The 16,903-nt window shown below is 35.2% G+C and overlaps 1 protein-coding gene across 17 annotated transcripts in view; it reads left to right on the top strand.

Moving 5' to 3' along the window:
• Positions 1–4,832: 4,832 nt before the first annotated feature.
• The window catches only part of Tenm3 (teneurin transmembrane protein 3), a 2,554,979-nt gene continuing 2,542,908 nt past the window's right edge, over positions 4,833–16,903 (top strand). For 7 of the 17 annotated variants that reach the window (XM_087217023.1, XM_087217025.1, XM_087217024.1 and 4 more), the window contains exons 1-2: positions 4,833–5,230; positions 15,970–16,017. The gene's annotated coding sequence lies outside the window, so the exon portion shown is untranslated. Of the gene's footprint in view, positions 5,231–5,283; positions 5,573–15,969; positions 16,018–16,903 lie in introns of those variants that run through there. The other 10 variants (XM_087217033.1, XM_087217032.1, XM_087217034.1 and 7 more) reach the window with 3 other exon arrangements.

A 16,903-nucleotide genomic window follows, 5' to 3' on the forward strand; every position in this document is an offset into this window, starting at 1 on the left:
CCTCAATATAGAGTTGCAGTGAAAAGGAGATCTTATGAAGATATCATAACATCCTGGGAAACACCAGGGTTTTTATAATTATGATAAAAAAATGGAATCAGGTTGGATAAAATTAAGTTTCTTGCCACTTGTTTTGCCCTATCATATGCAGCATGTTTAGTACTTTACTGTGTAGTCTATGGCTTTTCTGAATTGTATCCACTTTTATGTATTTATTAAAAACTTTTGTATTTTTTGGCAGCTACTAGATATTCAGGTACTTCACTAACTTTTGAAGATACAATGAAAATTCCTCTTATAGAGTTTATAGTTCAGTGCTGAAGAAAATATATCCATTAAATAACTCCAATGTATGAAATTGCAAGTTGTCTTCCACTCTGCTGGGAAAGCATAGTTATGAGAACAAACAAAGAAGTCTCAGAACCAGTGAAGGAAGTGTTTGTACAGTTAATTATATGACTGTGTAGAACTTGAAGATGAGTAAGTGTTAACACAGATGGACAGTCAGAGGAAATAGGTGTGGTGGAGACAGAGTGAGCAGCATTTGCACTGATATAAAGAGAAAGGAAGAAACTTTAAGAAAGAATAAAAAGAGACCAGTTTGTGAGATAGGAAGAGAGGAAGGGAGAGATTGGTGAACGTGAGCACAGAGTTTTGGGCATATTGACCTGCAAGGATGATTGTATTCAAGGGCTCATATCCAAGGTATTGAGACCAGTCACACTACACACAGTTTTCTAGTTGTCTTCACAGAGATAGAGACATAGCAGCTTGCCTTTCCAAAAAACTAGCTTCTCATTACTTAGATTTCTAGAACTTTAGAATTCCTAACAGCTTACATCACTGCCTTTTGTTTTCTCTTTATTGAGATATAATTGAAGAACTTGTTTAAAGTATCCCTGTTTTTTTCCACAAAGCCATGAATGTATTTATTGAAATAATCAGAGATAAGAAAAATTAAAATAAATAAAGCTGAGATTGTGATGGTGATGGAGGAAGGAACAGAGAGGTGAAGAGACTTTGTTTTCAACTCTGACAGATGAAATGAGCATAGAAGCATTGGACACAAAGTGTATGCAACATAATGTGCAAAGATGTATCAAAGATAGATTAGTATATCATAGTAAAGATTACATTTTTAAATAAGTTTTGTATTTTCTAATAAATACAGCTCTCAAGATTAGATAAAGTACTAAAAAACACCATGCTTACTAAAGGATGCAACATAACTTGTTAAATAATAGACTTCCTGTTTCCTCTTTTATGACCTAAATAATTGCATACTGCAATGAGTCAGGCTGGATGTTGATAACGTGTATACACACACACACAAACACACACACAAATACAGAAAAAAATAGGTAACTACTTGCAAAGTAGGAATTCTTGATAAAGGAATAACAATTCAGAATCTTTTCTAAAAATTTGGCTAAATTTTTGGCATCAAATATAATTGTCAATGGAAATGTAGAAAAACTGAATTTATTAAATAGGAAAGTGAATATTCTCAGCCTAATTTCATGTTCATATTTGATAGATTTCTATTAGGACTATACAACAACTCAACTGTCTAGGCAAATGTCCTTAAACTCAGAGTTTTAAGCAGAGTGTTAAAAATGAGCTTTCTGAGCCAGTGGCACACCCCTGTAATCCCAGCACTTGGGAGGCTGAGCCAGAAGGCTCACAGCAAGTTCAAGGCCAGCCTTGGCTACAATAGTGAGTTCAGGGCCAGCCTGAACTACAAAGAGAGACCTTGCCTCAAAAAACCAAAAGAAAAAGTAAACATGAGTTTTCTAAAGATTGTTGTTCTGGTGTTCTTAATAGAAATGAAGAGCTTCTACTATTTTTCTTTCTCTCCATGTTTCCTACATTTTATAACAAGCCATGTCTCCCCAACACTGACTTCCTTCACTCTTTGACACATTTTTTCTTTTTCTTCATCTTCTTTTGCCTTTATATTCTTTCCATTTTCTTTTATTTTCTTTTGCTAAGACAAAATATTTAATATTTTAAATAAATATAACCAATTTAATGCAGTTTTATATTTTATACTATATTTAAAGAGATTGTTTTGATGTTTCCAAAAATATTCTCTTAAAACGTTGTTATTCTTTAATATCATGTAATGTTTAATATTATTTTCCCTTTGAGTCAATGATCCTTAACAAATATAAAGGTAATCCAACCCCTTTACATATGTGTAAAGGGATTACATATGTGTAATCCAACCCCTATACATATTTTTGAATTTATATGAATCAGGTCTTAGGCTCTGGGTAAAAATACACAAACACAATCATTGAAACACATATGTCTATAGATAATAGAAGTTTCAAAACTTTATTTTTTTGTTTTGATTACATCAATTCCTGTTTTAATCTTTTCTCCATCTAATGTCTTGGACTATGTATGATGTTTGGCACTTAATGGGAATCAATATCATTCTTAACATCAAATCTATATTTTCATGGTAAAACCGCATATAGTCATACTGCATGCTGTAGCCCCCTTGGAACCTCTGGAAATGAAGTTTAGAAGCACACTGAGGGTAAGTGTGTGGACATGGAAGGGAGAGAGGATTAGGTGAGGACTAACAGTCCAGGCAAGATTTTTGAAAATAATTTCAGCTGTTCAGAACATGGGGATATTCTCTCTCTCTCTCTCTCTCTCTCTCTCTCTCTCTCTCTCTCTCTCTCTCTCTCTCCATATCCCCAGAGGAAGTTTTATAAAAAGTCAGTCAAAATATCAAGGTCAGATAAGGGTCATCCATCCCACCCCCACCCCTTGTTAGAATCCTGCTACTTCAGGAGCAGGGAAGAAACATGGAAGCATATATAAACATTTATATATGCTTCCAAAATCCTGGGTGTAAAATTACAGGCAGTCCTTACAGATTTTTTTTTTTTTTTTTTTTGTACCAGGGATTGAACTGGGGACCTTGCACTTGTGAGGCAGGCACTGGAACAACTGAGCTAAATCCCTGGCCTTAAGTCCTTACAGATTTTTGATTAAAGATCTTATTACCTCATTGACACAGATACCATTAGAAACTGGCAAACCTCTATGTCCACCACTCAGCTGACCAGTGAACTTCCTGCCTTTGGATGGGATCTCTGGAATCTTCCATTCAGTAGAAGGGTCTCCAATTCAACCCTAGGTGGCCCCTTTTCTCATTATTGTGCTAGCTGGCTGTCCAAGGAAGTTGCTGGAGTTCCACACATGGGCATTTCCTCTTTGAAGACAGCAAATGTACATGAAACTGGAGAGAGAGAACACCTATACCATGCTGAAAGAATAAACATGTTTTTTAACCCTTACCTTCTCCTATTTCAGATCTCACCTGTTCCTCACCTGACCTCTGGGGGGCTTACTCAGAATGTCAATGAAAATGTGAAGCACGGAAGGAAAATAACAGCTATTTAAGGAGTATTTGTACCCTTAACAGGGAATTGAAACACTAAGGAATGAAAATTGAATGGATACATTTCAAAGAAATTAGAAGATAACCTTGGACAGAAAAGAGTAAACATATAGTTCATACAGTATATTGCACACGCTGTAAGAGATAATGGTAGGTACTCCATTTCATGGTTTCTATACCTGGAATCTTCATAAAATTAAGCCGAGGACTTTCGGGCTCTAGAGGGCATAATGCTGAGGAAAGGAATTCTGTTTCCAAATCCAAGAGGTGAGTGCGACTTGCCTCCTAGCCTTTGAGATTATGCTTGGTTTAGGATTGTATTTATCAAGATCCATTCTACAGTTACTTCCTTTTAATTTTTACCCGTTTCTGTGACTCAGATCAGGAATCTATAAAAAATAAACAAATCCCTAAAATAAAAAGAACAAAAAACAAACCAATACAAATCTCATCAATAAATAGCCAAATGGGTTTACCTAACGGGAAGCCAGAAAAGGGTTTGCCTTGGAAAAGCCGCTGGGGCAAGAAGTGGAAGAAAGATTTCCAGGAACCAGAATTGGGCTCTTTCCAGTCCAGCTCTCAGGTAGTATAGGGAGAGGGAGGGTGGCTGTTTTTAAGGTCATTTCTTCTGCAGGTTTGGAATCAGGCGGACTGTGACTCAAAGACGGTGACAGCAGCGGCCAGCTGCGATTTGAGAACCCAATCTGGGCAGCAAAGACACTGCCATCCCGGTCGGGAGTCCAGTGTAGGCGTCCCGAACTGCGACCAGAGGCTGCCGCGCCTGGGTGCGCAGCACCTTCCCGGGGAGTCTGAGGACAGGCGGGGCGGGCAGTGGAAGAAGCCTAACGCGTAGCACTCAAAACACCATTAAACAACAACAGCCACCGAAACGCAAACTCGCATCTTCCGTAGCTAAACGGCGGCGGCGCAGCTCGGCGTCCCCGAGGGGTCTCGGGGAGCCTCGGGGAGCGCAGGAGAGGAAGCGGGCGGCGCTGGCGAGGGCCTGAGCCGGGCAGAGGACGCGGTCGACCGGGCGCAGAGGCGGACGCCCCTCGAGCAGCTCCGCAGCCCGGCGGGGAGGACTCGGCGCGGCGTCCGCGGGCTTCTCCCTCGCGGCGGGCGGCCGGCGGCGCTCAGCTCGGTCCCGGGGTCCGCAGCGCACCTCCTCCCCCGCTGGCCCTGGTCACCTGCCCCAGGGCAGGCAGCCCCGGCGCCCTCTCCGTCCCTCTGCCCCGCCCTGCCCGGCCTCCCGGACCCCGCGCGCAGCCCCGCGACGCGGCAGCTGGAACGAGCGGCCGCCGGCCTCGCAGACTCCGGGAGGAGGAGGACGAAGAGGAGGAGGGGGAGGAGGGGGCGGGGGGAGGCGCGGGGAGGAGGGATGGAGACGGGAGGGAGGAGGAAATAAATAAATAAAACAATAACCTCCGCGCCAATAAGAGCGAGGGAGAGAGAAAGACGCGGCCAGAGAGCCACCGGTGCCGGTTCGCTCGCCTCTAAGAGGCTCTCCTTGCGCGCGTGTGTGTGCGTGAGTGTGTATTTGCTGGGACTGGAGCTGGAAAGTTCAAACTAAACGTGTTGCTCTCCCCGATAGCCGAGGCCGCGGCCGGCCGAGGCTGCCCAACTTCTCTGGGCCAAGTGACTGGCATTGCCCAGAGCCCTTGGCCCATCCGAGGCGCTCGGCTCGGCGCCCAGGCGCAGCGGCGGCCCAGGCTCGGCGCACCCCGGAGGGAGCCCTCGGCCGGGGCTGGACTTTCGCCCCGCCACCTCCGCCGACTCTGCTTAGCCTCCTCGCCTGGCAACTGCAGAAAGGTACGTGACACTTTCCTGCGGGCTTCGCTGCTGGCACACCCGCGTGTCTGTTTGGCTCCCTGTCTTCTTCCCCTCCCAGGAGCAGGCATCATTTGTCAAACTTTACCTCCACCTTGCACACGCCGGTGGCAGCGGCAGCCGCCCTCCGTGGCAACGTGGGTACCGTTTGCTGATGGAAGCCGAGTGGGGGGAGATGTGCTGGAAGCCGCGGTTGCCCTCGTTTCTGAATAATTTGCAGGTCTTACCTTCCGGGGGTGTCCTTTATTACAATGTTCTCTGTGATGCTTGTAATGGTTTTCCTTGGCCCTTGTGCACGGAAGGACGCACAAGTTTGCAGAAAAGGTACGTGTAAAGCCGGGGAAGTTTGAAGCCACTTGACTCCCAGAGAGGAGCAGTAACCCTTTCTTTTCAGCAGCAGCCATGGGTGTGAAGCAGCAGCCGCTGTGGCATCGGTGACAGCGGCCTGATCAGTGGCAGCAGCTGCAAGTTGTCCCATCTGTGACTAGGAGAAGGAGGAAAGTGAGGCTGCCGTGTCCGAGAGCGCGACTCTGGAGCAGTCTGCAAAGATGCTGGGGGCGGGGGGGGGGGCGGTAAGGGCTCCCCATCGCTGGGTAAATCCTGTCCAGAGTGTCATTATTTCATTTTGTGATATTTATGTGCTCACTGACAGGCATGTTAAAATTTTTCTTTAAAACTTTTTTTTTTTTTGACATAGGATTTTCATTCCTAGATTAGGTGAACGACTATAGGGGCTTCTCAGATAAATGCCAGAATCAGTATCCTGAGAACAAGAGCAACCCTGCAGTGAATAGCCTGGTCCTTCTTTGTAATGTATCACCTAGTGTGAAATGTATCCTTCCTGCTGATCATGGGCAGTTCTTTCTCCTTCCTTCCTTCCTCCCTCCCTCCCTCCCTCCCTCCCTTCCCTCCCTTCTTCCTTCCTTCTTTCCTTTTTCAAGAAGTAGAAACTCTAAGTGAAAAAAAATGTAAAAGTCATTATAAGTTTTCCAACTAGCATGCCTGCACCTTTTGAAGCCACCTGCTGAATTAGTTCACGTTACTTTTTAGAGGTTACCACTTGATGCAGGAGACGAAGGCATATCCAGCAGATGGAGCAGTGGAAAACTCTAGTAGACCTGATGCCACACTCCTTTCTCCCTATTTCATCGTGATGATGCCAGAACTGTATATGGAGCTCGCTTTAGTAGAGACTGGATTTTTGTTATCTTTGCAAAAAAAAATTCGTAGCAAGTGAAATATGGTTGGAATATATTTGTAGAAAATTCAATCTTTTAGGTTTTTTCCTTCATAAAGGATTTAAAAAGAGTTTTTGTACAAATTAGAATACAGTATGTTTCATTCATGTCACAAATATGAGCTGGTCCCATGGATATACTGTGTGGAAGACTTGTGTTCTTGCAATAATATGAAGCCTAATCATTGTGTTATAGTTTAAATAACTATATAAACTTGCACTTGAAAGTACATAAATATTATTTTGAGTACTGTTTAGTAGTTCGAATGCCACTGATTATTTTTCAAATTTTGCAAATAGGTAGGTATACTTCTTTCATAAGATACTTGAGAAAAGTTAATAAAACTTTTTAGTGACTTTGAAGAGCTGATATTCTTCTTTTCCAAGACTTCAATGAAATTTAGAACTGGTGTGGCATGAGCCTATGAAACATATCTTCAAATACAAAAGCAAAATCCCTCCAAAGCTGCCTTTTTTTTCAGCTGTATGCGGACAATTATGGTAACAGTAGTACCATAAAGAGACAATCTGCCTTCACACATAAATTTAGACTTTAATGGTAGTCATTGCTCTGATAAAATAACTAAAGTTTACATAGAATAATGAGTTGCCATTCTATTGACAGGACAGAGAAGGCTTAAGCAATTTAAGTGGTCTGCTGCAGTTTCAGGAAACAGATGTTCTTGATTCTAGTCTAGCCATTTCCAGTGTTTTTCTCCTTTCAATGAGCTCTGCTGTACATTTTAATGCAGTGTAGAAGTATGCTTAGTCTGATGAGCCGACTAGCTCTTATTTTGATATTATTACTTAGTAATTAAAAGGTTACAGCTATATAGCAAACATTTTAAGGAACACAAAAACAAACAAGTTGCCTTTGAAAAATATGGTACCAGTAATCATTTGAATTAAGCATACTTTCCATTGAGTGCACAAATTTCTGAAATCTATGTGACTGTTTTCTAAATCATCAGATAATGTCCGTAGAAAAGAACTCAACTGTGCCTCCTAAAAACTATACTTCCTCTTATTCATGTAGTATTCAGGAAGGCATGAAACTCCATCATAAAATAATATAACTAGCTTTCTGAAGGAACTGATTCTACTTTGCTTGTTGCCACACAGATTAAATGATCATGGATTTTTCTAAATTTGTCCCATTCTAAAGTTAGGCTCCTTCATATTGCAAAGAATAAAAGAGTTTCCAAGTAATATGCTGAAAGTTTTATGTCATGAAGCTCAGACATTTACTAATTTCTTGTCACCGTTAGACGTGCTACATTCTTTAAATATGATGATTCTTACTGAAACTTTAAAAATCACCTAGTAATAGTAGTGTTAATTTAGTAAAATAGGTTAGAAATGTGTTTATTATGATTGCAACTTTTATGATACTTATTTTCTAAGAAAACTAAATGTATTTATAAGTTTTCTTGTAAATTCAATATAAGAGAAATATTGGTACATTGATGTATTGATATAACAATGGTAAATGATAGATATTTTGAAACTACAAAGAGTAATTGTTTAATATTCTGCATTGAATAATAAACTTCATCAGATAAGTTGAATTGACTGGTACAATCATTTAACCCTCCTGAAGTAGAACTCAAGTTCACAGAGAGAACACATCTGAACAATATGTATATGCATTCATACAGAGTCAGTATGCACTCCTACTCTTGGTTTTGACAGTGGCAATGATACTACATTGAAGAAATTTGGAAAATAGTTTAATCATTACTTTAAATTCATCTTTGAAAAAAACATTGGTCAAAAATGGTTATCTGTTAAATAGTGCACCTGTATCTAACCTAAACCTTCTGATAATGTTTGCAACAGAGCCAAGGGTTTGGACTTGGTTTTATAAACATTTTATCCTTTTTTCTGCATTATTTGTGTTTCCATTCCATCTTCTAAGGACTTTATTCTGTCATAGCTATATTAAGTAATTTTCTCCTGGCATCATGCAATGTAGTTATTGAGTTCATCTTAAATGCATTTCAACTGACTTAACCTTTTAAGAACATATAGAATTAAGCTTTTAACAAGCATATAGAAGGATTGATAGAATATGATGAAAGAGTGAGTTTTGTTTTTCTCCTTTAATTTATCACCTAAGAGTTAAAAAGGATTTGTCAGTCAGTGAAGATCAAGCAAAAGATGAAACCTTTTATCCTTTAATTTCTGTCTTGTCACCTTCTTGTTTGATTTCTCTTATAATGTAAAGTATAACAGAGCATGATTTTTCACTCATAATTTATAGAAAAAGCATATATATTTCAAGCCTGGTTGTTATTTGGGGAGATCCCATTATTTTTTAAAGGAAAAAGTTTAAGTTTAAACAATACATATAAGAAAGGAATTTAGCAAAAATAAGAATTCGGTTAGATGAGTACAGCTGTTAAAATATATCTTTGAATACAAATCTTAGCAGAAATGATGATTTAAAGATTTATTTCAAATATTATTTCTTACTTTGAATCCTACTTTAATGAAGTATTTAATTGTTAATGATTTATTGGGTACAAATAATTTTATTTAAGGAACTCTTCATTTCACCCAGTACTTTCTCCTATAAAACTTTACCAAGATTATTGTTTAAATATTTACATAATATATGTGCTTTATGATAAACATTTTATGAGAAATGTAGTTTTTGAGGTATACAAACATTTCTAGCATAAGTACAGTTTATACACATGATATTTAGGAACAGAGCTTACTTCATTGAGGCTCTTAAATTCTTTTTGAATCCTCAGGGCTTTCAGACAGTTTTCTCTGGGTGATTTTAAAAGAGATTACTATTAGTTCTACCATGTGGGTTTACAGACATTTGGCCATAAAAATATGATTGTGTAAGCCCTCCTACTATTCACTCAACTACCATAAACTTATGATAATCTGCAATTAAAATGTACTGCATCTAATACTTACGATGTTATTTAAGGACTAAACCCAGTGGACAAGACAAAAAGATCTGCCTTCGTAGTGGTGAAAAAGTTATCTTCCATTTTGTATAGGACCTATATTTAGAATTTATTACCGAACAAAGGTAAATGAATCAGAATTATTACCAATTTTAATTAATTTTGTGAAAAGTATTTGGCAGAATCATAAATATGAATTATTAGTATTAACATACTTTTCTAACCGTTACTTTCCAGAAGATTTGAGAGGGATGGAGAGGCATAATTATAAGATAGAAATCCTATGAAGGAATTCAGCATGTGATATTATTAGAAGAAAACACTTATCTATTACTCAACAGTTTTCTATTACAGTATTTTATGATTTTGATTTTTAAGCAGATCTGTACCTAAGAGAATAGTTTTATATTCTCCATATGAATATTTCAAAGAGTATAAAATATATGACCAATTTTATTACTTTGTGCTTAAACTAATAGGCAAGTATAATCCTTGTGGAAAGTTTAAGGACTGAATAACAGGGTCTTAAAAGCTTAAATTGGTGTTAATTTATATATACCCCTAAAATATGTATACTGATTATTTTCTACTTATTTTTATTATAAATATGTCATTAACAGCTTATTCAACTGTTTATGCTTTGTAAATTATATTACATTTGCTGGTCTTTTACTAGGGTTTTGTAAAAAATATTGATCAGAATAATTGTATGACCGATATCTTTGATATTAATATCAGATTTAGAACATTATTGTGCAAAATAACCAAAAAACTCACTGCTCTGAGTTTAGAGGATTTACTAAAGTGGTACACATAGACATGTAAGATCAGAAAGCATCCATTTGTCAACCTCGATTACCTGACAGTGGGAGAAAGGTAAGAAAGGACACCTTGCATCATGAATGTGTCCCTCTACATTGTACGACCAATTTTCTAGATGAACCTAATTTTCAAATTTTAAAAAATGGTCACAAATACCAATTCATTAGTGGATTGCAGCAGTACTTAATTTTTGTCCAATAGTCCAATGCATTACTGTTAAGTAAAGCACATTTATTCACTTTACGTTTTTAAAAAATGTATTTCAGCAGTTTATGGTGACATTCACATTGTCTTATTTTGTCTAGTTTTCTACTAAATATAAAAAAGTTGGTGTAGTTTTCAGAAATTATTTGAAATAGAAATATTTGCAAGTTTAAATTGTAATTATATGTTATTCACAGTAGCCTAAATAAAAAGCCCATATTTCAGCATATATAAAAATTAGAAACGATGCATCCAGTATGTGTTTTTAAATTTTCTGTGTTAATTAATGTGTACTATCAGTGGAACATCCTGAGAAATAATGGTATCTTGTTGAACAAATATTCAAGTTAAACAGTTACAGTTTTAAAAACTAAACATGCCGATTTATCTTCTGTCCACAAGCATTTTTCCCAAAATGCATTTACTATAATTTAAAAATAATCCATAAGGTTGATAAAAACTATTTAAAGTACAAGTGTCAAATTAAATGCTCAGTAAATACCGATATTAAGATTTTCCTATCTTTAATTTCTTGCCATCAAATAATTCTTATACTTACATTTTTCTTTTAAGATCAAATAGGCACAAGTTAAGATGTTAAATGTAAGCTGTAGAATATTTGTTTTGTGATAAGAAACAATTCAGTTTTTTTCTCATTTTCACAGAAATTTGGTTAAAAAATTTGCATATTAGGTATTCCTGTATTACTTATGCAAAATAGATTTACTATCTTACATTCTTAATAGTTGCATAAGATACTTTTTTTCAAAAATAGAAAGTTTATACTTTGTATATGTTGTCCTGCTAAGTTCCTTATTCATACTTTTCACAATTCTTTTAAATGAAACAAGCTTATTTTTGCTTATTATTGTCAAAGTAAAGTTGGATAGTGTAAACACGTAATATGGTTAGAGCTGCTGCCTTGATAACATATTCTGTTCTTTTTGGTAGAGTTTCTTTTTGTTTAGATTGGGTCTCACGTTATGAAATATCTTCTGATACATTATTTCTTCACTTTTCTGTGTTTTAAACTTTGAGATTTTCAAGGCATTTTGCAATTACTTTTGCCTGCAAGCAAAGCAACCTAAGTTATTACCAACTTTATTTTGATTCAAAAATAAATAAGAATGATATTAGCCTTAAAGTATATTTTCCCCCAAATTATTTAAATACATTGAATTTGGTACTCATGATTTCAAAATCTTATTAGTAGCTATAGGATCAAAACTGAAATTTATTAATTTCAATGCAATCATAGATCAGTTATATTTATTTTCTGTTCATTACATATTTTGATCTTTAAGAAATCTCCTAATAACATTTTAACTAAAATGTTGCCTCTCATTAACGCTTGCCTTTAAAACAGTTAAAAATATTAATTTGAACAAGGGAGACAACAAAAATTACAGATTTGTATGTACATGTAAAAATAAATTTCAGCTAAATGAAATATTTGTGTGATGATGCAATCAAAATTACACAAAAGCTGCATATCATGATATTTGTTATAAATTTTGAAGGAAAAATAGTCCTAAAATAGTAAAGTGCTGAAAACGATGCTAATAATAGTCTTGAGTTTTGAAGTTCCTATTATTGATTGGGGAAGGTTTATGTCTGAAATACTTTGCTAGTAATAGTACCGAGGATGATTTCTATATACCAAAGTCAAAACTTGTGCACCTCAGCCAATATTTTTATATAATATTGGCAATTTCAAAATTTAACCTGTTTTAAAATTTAAATTGTAGCAATTTTTAAAATGTTTAATACAATTAATTAAAAGGTTACATATGCAAATGTTGTGAATGAAACATTAAAATAATGATCATACTTTTGAGAGAAAATATTGAAATTATAAACCATCTTTGAAACAATTTACCTTTAAATCAGTGTATTTATTTTACATAAACAATTATCTATTTACTGCTCTCTTTACTTTTCAAATTTTGAATAATGTGATTTACAAATGTCTAGATTAAAGCTTTAATGGTGTGATAAAATTCTTTGCCTTTTCCTATTTCTGGAGGTTGGTCATTTCATTTTAATTAATTTTATGTGAATTCATTTTTTAATTAGCAATTCTAGAATCAAATCATAGATTTTTTGAAATACTTTCTCTTTCTGTAGGCTGGGTTTTACAAAACCAACGAAATTATAGAAAATTCCTTTTTAAATTTGTATGACAAACCTAGGAATAATAACATTAGGGGCAAATTTTTTGCTAGTTATATAGTATAATTTAAAGAATTGCCACTGATATATTCATTTACAGCGGGGTTTTTTTACTGTTGTTAGGTGAATCATATGTTGAGAGTCTTATTTAAAATATTTTCACTGGACAATGTCAAAAGATACACTCTTATTTCAAATATGAATAATGACAAAACATTTTAGTAACTGTTGTTAGAAATAAAATCAGTAAGTACTTTATTTGTAGGTAAAATTAATAGCAAGACATCTCAAAAATCTCAAGATTTGAAAACAAAGAAAAAGTCGAGAAATAATTTATCAGAAGACAGTTCATAACATGAGAGCAAATCTACACAGAAAGAACCCTACCAAAAAGAACAGAATATGTTCTCAGATCAGCAGCTCCATTCATATCGAGAGTTTTCACCCTATCCATGAAACAAATGTTTCTTATGTCTGTAGAAAATGTGCAAACAAAACCGGGACCCAAAAGGCAAAGTATAATATTACTCAGCTGATATTATATTACTGATTACAGTATATTACAGCTGATATTATATATAATATTACTCAGTATAATATTACTTTCACTAGACAAGAAAGTAGATACCAGCTTTCTGATGCTTGATGCTATAAGCTTGCATGTTCTGATGGTATTAAGAACATATTGTCATATATTCTACTTCAGTGCTCACAAAGCAGCTGCTGATAATCTTTATAATCATATCTTTTTTTCTTTAATTTTATTGATACATGTTAGAAATACAGTGTGCTGATATTTGTTATTGGGAATTTGTACTTTTACATAGTATATCTCGGTTCTTATTTTTTCCCCCATTTTCCTGACCTCTGTTCAGCCCCCTCACCCCTCCCTAAAGTCTTAATCATATCTTTTCTTTAGGGAAGGTGGCTGTTTGGTGCTCTCGTAGCACAAACACCTTGAGTGTTATATTTTGATCCCAAATTAGTAAATGGGCACATTGAGTTATATTATTTCATTTCCTTGTGCATATTATTAGTGAGTCATCATCTCTAAATATAATTAGCTCTGCAACATGGAGAGTATGTAAACCAAAGCTGTAAAATCAGGGTCATCAACATAGTGCCATTTCTGAGAGCTATCAGCCAGGTAGAGAGAGCCTAATTTCACTGGAAGAATAACAAAACATGAAGCACAAGAAAACTTATTCCTCTTGTTTAATCCTACCTTTTACTAAACTATCATGAAAATAAGGAAAACTAAATTATTGAGAGGACAATAAAATGAAAAAGAAAAGTATTATCAGAAAGCAAATGATTAAAAAAGAAATATTTGTGACTTTTATTAGAAATTTTAATTATTTACCTGTAGAGAACCAAAATTCAAGACTAAAAATATCACCATAATAATATTTAATTATTAACTTATATTTTAAAGGTGAACTTAAGATCCACTTGTTAAAATCATCATGAATTCAATCCTGTTCCTTTTATAGTTTGCTTTTTATTCACCATGTTTTTAAGATGTTTACTTTATACATGCACTTAGGCCTAGTTTAATCATAACCAGTGTTCAGTATTATATTTCCTATATGATTTTCTGCATTCCTTTTCTGATATATGAAATAGTTTTTGAGTACAATAAGGTATTAAAATACTATCTCCGGGCCGGGGGTTTAGCTCAGTGGTTTTGCCGCCTGCTGTGCAAGCTCAAGGACCCGAGTTCCATCCCTGGTACCAAAAAAATAAGAACATAAAATAAAATAAAATAAAATAAAATGAAATGAAATACTATCTCCAAGTACAAAATATCGTACAAAATTCACAGCTACATGTAAGACAAATGAGTGATAGTGAGATGTGTATAATATATATATATATCTCATGTATCTCTACTACATTTATCATTTCATTTACACAAGCTTTGAAAAATCAAAGTCCATAGGTAATTGTCTTTCATCACATCATAATTTTTGTGACACTTGTTATTTCCTTATACAGGTTTATCAGAGTTTATCAATCTCTTATAGTTAGATATTTTACTTAACATATTCTTTTTAGAAAGAAATTAAAAACAGTTTTATTGATTTTTTGTGTCTTCTTTGACATTCAACACATTTATTTAGGATAAATTCTCAATGAAATTACTACAGTAGAAGGTATTTTAGATGTGTTTGATTTTAATAGAATATAACGCAATGTAATTTATAAAAATTATCATAAATAATTTGAACCATTGTACTGTTGTGATTAAGTGAATCACTGACTAAAAAAATAATTTTGATATTTTAGTATCATAGATATGACACTGAATACTGCAATAATCTACAATTTCACTTTTCACTGAAAGTCTGTATGATCTTGGGTGATTATTTAACATCTTTACTTCTTATTTACTCATGTATCAACCATGGAATTTTAACAATGCTTACAGAATATTGTCACCCCTGATCATTTATCATTATAACTCTACTGCTGATTTTGGAAAAAAGGTAAAGTATGTATAGGAATAAAAATAAGTCTATATATTTCCATGATTTATCAGCATCAACTGACTCAATGCCAAGAGCAAAGATGCAAGGTTTATTTGTCTTTGTTTAGTTTTCTTACAGTAACATTTAATAATAGAGTGAATTACCTGTACTCAAGCTCGAGGCACAGTGCAATCCCCATTCTTTTAGTTTTCCTTGAGTATCAAATTTCATAGCTGATATAGGTAATGTCATGTGCATCTAAAATTATTTCCTTATGATGTTTCATCTTATTTTGATTCTATGTTTCCTTTTTTGTACATGTAAATGTTTTCATTATTGCACAACCTTTTACATTCTATCATGGTAAATTATAGGACAATATTCCAATACACTTCTAGCTTATTTAAATTTAAATATTTCTAAATATGTGCCACTATTTTCTTGTTTAATTTTTTAAAATGTGTTTCTAGTCTCTTCAGTTTCCAGAAAAAAATACTTTCTCAATTTGAATATTTTTCTAAATTAAAGAAATTTTAGAGGCATTTAACATGCCTATTAAATAAATTTAGGAGTTACGTTTGTGTTTCTTCATTGCATTTATTCCATATATTTTTAGTGCCTTACCTGAACGTGATTATCTAGGTCCAAATTCTCAAAAATAATCTTTCTACTTACAGCAGTTTTCTTCCTCCACGTTTATAAAACCTGTTGAGTTTCTCCCGAAGATTTACATTTAAAATTTTTTCTTGCTTTTTAAAAGTATGTGTTAAAATTAGTAGTATGAGATGTTAAGTGTAGACTAGAAAGTTCCAGAAAAAACTTCAGCAGCAGACAAATTACCTATCAATCCTGATGTAATAATTCACCTTCTCTGCTGTTCTTTTATAGAGTCAGCAAGCTTTGAAAAGGTCCCAGTGTTCAAGGCAGGAGTCTGAGGTAAGCCTGGCTTGGTATTTTCTGAAAGAAGTTATGTGCATAGGACTTTAATGCCTAATATTTCATCAGATTTTCTGTTTTTCCTTTTCCAGTATTTTTTTGTCTTGATCTTTCTTAACTAGTGAGAACTAGTGACTCTAGGACAGCATACGTTTTAATTTGGCTGGGGCAATTATAGTGGCCTTCTCTTTGAGCCTACTACTTTTATTGACCATCACATTTAAAAAAATACATACAAATGATAAGTGGTTACTTTATTAATTATCTCTGCTTGAATGCCTTCCGACCGTTTTCTTCTAAGTTATTTTCAAATACTTTGTTTTTCCCAGCAAAAGCTGAAGAAATTGTTCTTTCAAAATTAAAATTACTTTTTCCTTTAACTCATTACCTTCCTCTTAAATACATTTTTTTTCTCTCTGGTTCCTCTGAAAAAGAAAGTCATGTGGTACTTCTAAGATTATTTAATTCTCAATGTACATGAGTGTCAAGGAATGCAATCTTTTCCCTGCTCAAGTCTTTCAGTCTTTGTTTTCCTCCATTAAGTTTATTGGTACATTTCAGGTATACAATACAGTTATAATTCTCATTGGGATCTTGTACCTTTGCATGATGTTTCTTGGTTCTTATTTGTTCGCCATTCCCCTGCCCTCCCTTTTCCCCCCTCCACTCTCCACCCCTCCCTATTTACAAGTCTTTCAGTCTTTTATAAGAAGTTCTGTCTCTAGGCCTTGAGCTTCAATCCCCTTAAAGCTCAAACCTGCCTGAACCAACCCTTCTGTGCTGTGCTGGAAGACAGATCACTTTCTCACTGCCTTCCTTTTTTTTGTTGTTGTTTGTTTGTTTGAAAGACTGGACCCAGGACCTTTGTACTGAGCCACAGCCTCAG

This window comes from Heterocephalus glaber, unplaced genomic scaffold (genome assembly GCF_053883595.1).
Source record: "Heterocephalus glaber isolate CG9 unplaced genomic scaffold, H.glaber_assembly_v1.0 deba00001461, whole genome shotgun sequence".
In the NCBI taxonomy this organism is placed as follows: Eukaryota; Metazoa; Chordata; class Mammalia; order Rodentia; family Bathyergidae; genus Heterocephalus; species Heterocephalus glaber.